At 42.1% G+C, this 6013-nt stretch overlaps 1 long non-coding RNA gene across 1 annotated transcript; it reads right to left on the bottom strand.

Moving 5' to 3' along the window:
- Positions 1-365: 365 nt before the first annotated feature.
- Positions 366-4450, bottom strand: LOC123353864. Its single transcript, XR_006574575.1, has 3 exons — positions 4424-4450; positions 3199-3253; positions 366-493 (listed from the first exon to the last, which is right to left on the bottom strand). It is a non-coding gene; the product is annotated as an uncharacterized LOC123353864 (long non-coding RNA).
- Positions 4451-6013: the final 1563 nt, after the last annotated feature.

The raw sequence follows: 6013 nt of genomic DNA, 5'->3' as shown, positions 1-6013 counted from the left end.
TGTTTGGTTTTTTTCCCTTGTTTGAAACCTCAGGGGTTTAGTTTGACTCACCAGGGACAGGTGGGGGGGAGGTGAATCCCTCTTTGTTTAGATTCAAGGAGCTGAATCAAGATAATCTCTCCCAACGACTAGGGGAAGGAGAAGAAGGTTGGGGAATGGTTTATTTCCCTTTGTGTTAAGATCCAAGGAGTTTGGATCTGTGTTCCCAGGGAAAGTTTGGGGGAACAGAAAGTGTGCCAGACACTAATCTCTGGCTGGTGGCAGCAGAACCAGATCTAAGCTAGGATTTAAGATTAGAAGGATCCATGCAGGTCCCCATCTTTTGGACGCTAAAGTTCAAAGTGGGGAATAAACCTATGACACATGACTAATCAAAATAATTTTGCTTTATATATCAGAAGGTGAGAGCTTGAGAATACAGCAGGTTTGAAGGAGAGAGATGGCTTCCACTGGTTTGCATTTCTTCTTGTAACTCATGAGGATACACTCCAGACTATAACAGAAAAATAAGGATTGGAAAAGCGACAGTCCTCTGTCAGAGAAAAACTCAGTTCTCGCTTTTTCTTTGGGTGCAGCAAAATCAGATACTTTATTATTTCTTCAGTAATTACAATAGAGGGAGAGAGTGTCTTAGGACACAGGGTCGCCCCAGTCCCGGACAGGTCTCTCAAGAGGTAAACAATTACAGCAAGCATTTATACCTTTGTTACAGACAATAACAAGCAATAATACAGACAATAATGAGCAACAACTGCATTTTTATTTACACATAAGCCATCCTGCTATCTTATTTTTCTCACTTCTAGGAGACGCCAGTCTACATATTTGGTTATCAGATGCAAGGTCGTAATAACTTCTTACACAGTTTCTTTCCCTCTCGCCTCATACCATCCTCGCTTCTACAAGTCTCACGTCATTAGGGTTACAGTGTGGCCTAACTCTTGCTAACTACTAGCCTGACTTGCTAACTGACTGACATGCATTAAAATCCCCTTCAAATCTTTGTTAATTCTTTCCCTACTTCCACACCTCTTGCCCCACATCAAAGAGGCATAAAACAATTGTGCAACTTAAAGACTTGAGCTACGGAACACTCAAAGTATTCAACAAAAGGAAATTCTAAATCACTTCCTGTGTTTGTTTTACCATAGTTTCATTCTTGCACAGGATTGGCTTTTAGAATTCATGTCCTGGGTATTTCTCACCTATGGTCACAATTCTGTTTGTAGCATTACAATTAGTTGCTGTAGATTGTTACAAACAGGCCAAAAGATGAGAAATGAATATGCTGTCAGAGTTGGAGAGTAAATTAATCCTGCTGGAAAGCTTGTTAACAGCTACATCACAAATTCAAACAGCTGAACACCAAGCAGTGTAACTAGTCATAAGCTCCCTGGCTCTACTATCACCAGAATATGAATCCACAGTCTTCCTTGCACCCAAGGCCGGCTCCGGGCACCAGCTAAGGAAACAGGTGCTTGGGACGGCTAATACAAAGGGGCGGCACTCCATCCACTATTGGGGCCGCAAGTCCAGGTCTTTGGCAGGAATTTGGCGGCGGGTCCCTCAGTCCCTCTCTTCCTCTTAGAGCTGCCACCAAAGTGCCGCCGAAGAGGAAGAGAGGGAGTGAAGGACCCATTGCCAAAGTGCTGCCGAAGAATGGAGCGGCACTACTGAGCTGCCGCCGAAGTGCTGCCAATTGGCTTTTTTTTTCCCCCGCCACTTGAGGCAGCAGAAACCTGGAGCTGGCCCTGCTTGCACTCACCAGAAACATCTCCACTTGCATTTGTATTTACAGGTTTGTTACCAGTTATAATGATGGGCTTGTGGCTGTTGTATACATACGGGTACATCCGCCAACATTCAGAAATTGGGACAAGTGAAATCTGGATATCAAACAAGGGAGCATGAATTTCTTTTCTCTTACAGCTTCTACTGCAATATACTTCTGTTTAAACAGCTTGTTCAGCAGTGATGAATCCTTGAGAACTGTCTGTCCTCCTCCTCTCCCAGGCTTCTGCTCCTGCAGGAAAGCTAGTGCATGAAGTCAGTGGTGTTTTCTGCACTCAAGTGAGGCTTGTCAGATCAAGGCTCTTGCCTGGACTGAGTCTAAGGGCAGGGTTTTAAGTGTAGCAGTGGCACCAGTGCAGCTGGACTGCTGTAGCGCTTCAGTGAAGACAATACTACCCTGATGGGACAGCTTCTCCCATTGGCATAGTTTATCCACCTCCACGAGGGACAGTAGCTATGTCAAGGGGAAAAGCTCTCCTGGCCACATAGCGCTGTCTACAATAGGGGTTAGGTAGGTGTAACTGCGTCGCTCACAGGTGTGGATTTTTCACACATAGTTCTATCAATGGCATGCAGGGGTAAGTTTAAAGTGTAGACCTGGCCTAACTACCTTACTATCTTGGCACTATTGAGGATTGGAGAAGGAGTCTCATATGAAGCTTCCCTACTTTTTTTGTTCTTTGTTTTGCCTGGCTTCTGGGCTGGAAGACAGCAAGGGGACTCTGATTGGCTGGAGTACCCATTTGGGGATTAAGAAAAGGATGTGACCCGATAGAAGAGGGCCAGACTGCTTTGCAAGAACAAAAAGTTACATGTGGGTGTTGAACCTGGAGTCTAAAGGATTAATAAATGTAGAAATACCATGAAAGATGAATTTGAGAAAGGTGTATGTCCACAGCTTCTGTTATCTAAGTTCTCAAAACATTTCATGTTACTCTTTGGAAACCCCTGTGAGGTATGCGTCATTATCCCCATTTTAAAGATTGGAAAAACTGAGGCAAAGAAGTGGTCCCGTGACCTGGTCACGCTCAGAGTCACTAGCAGAGCTGGGACTGGGACTCAGGGGTCCCAATCTCCTGCATGATCCCATTTCTGCTCAATGCAAAAAAGCCTGAGATTCAACCGTTAAGGTTCCCACAGAAGCCATAACTTCACCACATCACACAGATTATGTTCAAACATCAGTTAAGCAGTGTAAGTACTACTTTGAACTACTGCATATGTCAAGCATGCAATATGGCTAAGTTAGCGTTACTGTGTGAACCTTAACTTTTGAAAATTATGACCTACGTACTAGCAGTCACAACCAGAGTGTGTTACATTAACAACTTTTTGCATTCGATTTACAGCTTATGCCCCATGTACTCTAGTCCTACTGACAAAATAGTACTTTAGCTAAACACATACCAGTGATGGTGATGATGATGATGATGCGAACAAATGCTATCAACACTGCCCATATCTGTTAAAAAAAAGCACATAATTTAGTACAAACAGCTCACTTAGATATTTTTAAAAGAGGGCAAAAGCTTCTTCTCTACACTCAACTACTGCTCCCCTGCCTTACAAATTAATGTTTTCCACTCTGTCTTGCCTTCTCAGCAAATAAAGAGTAGGCTTCCAGGCCTTCCTGTAATTAGCACACGTGACTGTGTTGGAAAATCATAGTGCTAATGAAGCCTTTCCGTATTAGGCCTGAGTAAACCAAAGTTATGTTATGCTTGTCCAAACTGTGTTGGAAAGCTTACAGAACTCATTAGACTGAAGGCCGTGTATCTACCTAAGTCAGCTATTTCGCTTATCAGTTTTGTTTGGCTCCCCAAGTATATGTTGGCTCCCCAAGTGTATGCAGCTGCGTTCACATGTATGCATCCAAAGTATCTAGTACAAAGGGTCAACGGATGTATCTTGTGTCCCCTTCAGAATGACAAATGTATCCTCAACAGATGTATCTTGTAGCCCCCACAAAATGATATATGTATCCTGCATATCCAATTATCCCCTAACAGATGCATGTACAGGTTCTACAGGTCAACCAAATGACGTAGACAAACGTAGGCTAAGTTGTTTGTTTCGGGGTATAAAGGTAAGCCCATCTGGCCATGTAAGGTGTGTCTCTTTCTCTGGCACTAGCCGAGAGGAACACCCGCTCAGCTGACCGATCAATAAAGGGTGTGGTACTTGTCTTCCTGTCTCCGTGCCTCCTTGGTGTAATTAGGTAAGCTCCAGGGGGAAACGAGCCCTTTTGGCTAACAACTGTCAGAGACTAAAGGTTCTCCGTGCTGTTGTGTGTTTTGTCGTCATTCAATCCATATCACTGAATTTCTTCCTTCTAGATCTCCAACACCTTCAACTAGTACATTCATTTCTCCTTAGCCACATTTGTGTCTTGGAGAATGTTTTGTGTAAAGGAACTTGGCCAGGACACCCAACTTTTGGAAAGTTCATCTACTTCACTTATCCAGATGCTCATTAAGGACCAGATGTTGTAATCTTAAATACTATTCACCATGAGTAAACGCTGCAGAAATTGGCCAAAGTTATTTGGATTTCTTCCCCTTTATGGAGTATTCAACAACTTATAGTTCTTAGTCACATTAATTTGCATTGGAAATACTCGAGTCATGGTTACCTTACAGTTCTTCCACCAATACTTTTTATCAGCTTGGTAGCATTGGTCTCAAATTCCGCCCGCAGTGCATCATCCAACTCTGACAGCATTGGATCTCGTTCCAAAACCTTGTCCACATTCACCCTCATGATGTCAATCACCTACAGTGATTAAATAGTCACAGTCAGTAATTCATTCATTAGATATTCATCTCCTCAAACACTTTAAGCATGCAGCAGATCCTGACAGATGCCTTTTATAACATTAACATCATTCAAGCGTTTGTTTTTAAATAAAGTAGAAGATATTGCCTTTTTGATTAAGAGTAGACAATATTGAATTTTGGTTTTTATATTAGTTAAAAGATTTGTGGAACTAAGAAATCCAATTGGAAGCCTATAAACCTTGTAACTAGTACAGGACTCATTTGACCAAGAAAGATTTTGCATATTTCTGAGCAGGATCTGTACTAGTGCAAATATTAAATGCTACAGTAATCAGCTTGCATTAGCATGCATATTCCAGTTAAACAGGTATGCACCAGTACAGATGTTGCATGTCCTAGGTGGAAGTTGGCAGCAAAGCATGTCTCGTATTTTTTCCAGCAAAAGTGTGCTCTCTTAGTGTAGAACTTGCATGTTGAAGTGCTAAACATGGAGACAGCGTGCATCAGTAAGAGTCACAGCTTACCAGTTGTGCATATTCTCACTGAGACCTATAGTGATAACAGGTGAATTTTATATTACAGTAAGAGGTGCAACTGTAAAATGCACAAGTTGCACTACTGTCCGGCATCATCTAGGGAGAAGTAAATGTTCACTTTCCTGCTGCACGGAAAGAGAGCTTAAGTTTTAACAAATTAAGAATATTCTCAGTTTGTGTTTATTGTGTGTAAGTACAATATCGTAAATTCCCTCTACTGGTTTGAATACATATATCCCATGTGGAAGAAACAAAACTCCACTCTCAGGCTGGAGGCAACAAATCAGAGACAGCTTTATTCAGGCAATTGCAGGGGAAGAATACAGCTGGCAGAGAGCATCTCTGCCTCAGTTTCTCCAAAGTACAAGCAAAATCACACAAGCATTTATACCTCTTTGTGATGTGCATTAATTAAAAACATTTAAATTTTATTTAGATTATTTGCTATCTATTCCAGTATTTTCTCACTTGCTCTTCTCAAAACATTGTTATCTCAAGGCTAGGTCACACTGACTATTCTGCTGTTTTCCACTTGCTTCTGACGTGAGCCCTGCTTCTACAGGTCTCACGATATTAGGCTAAGACTTAGCTCAATACTTGTTCTGTCTCTGACACTTAAATGCCTGCACTTAAACACTCTCTTTCTTTCCCTGCTTCCACACAAGAACAACACAACCAGCAGCTAATTCGCAGAACAACCACAGTGAGCTGCAAAGAGAGAATAGGGAGTAACCTCTATAGGACACAGAATGCAGAATTCCTCCCAGGCAACTGGAGTGAAATCCTGGTGTGACGTTATTGATATAATCATATAGAACATGGTTGCAACCAAAATCCTCTTTGTTTGGCTGGTTTGGTTTGCCTTAGAGGTAGAAGAACCCCAGCCTTGGGCTGTAACTACCCTGTTTA

The sequence above is a fragment of the Mauremys mutica genome, chromosome 20 (assembly GCF_020497125.1).
Source record: "Mauremys mutica isolate MM-2020 ecotype Southern chromosome 20, ASM2049712v1, whole genome shotgun sequence".
NCBI lineage: Eukaryota > Metazoa > Chordata > Testudines > Geoemydidae > Mauremys > Mauremys mutica.
This window is presented reverse-complemented; position numbering and strand designations above follow the sequence as displayed.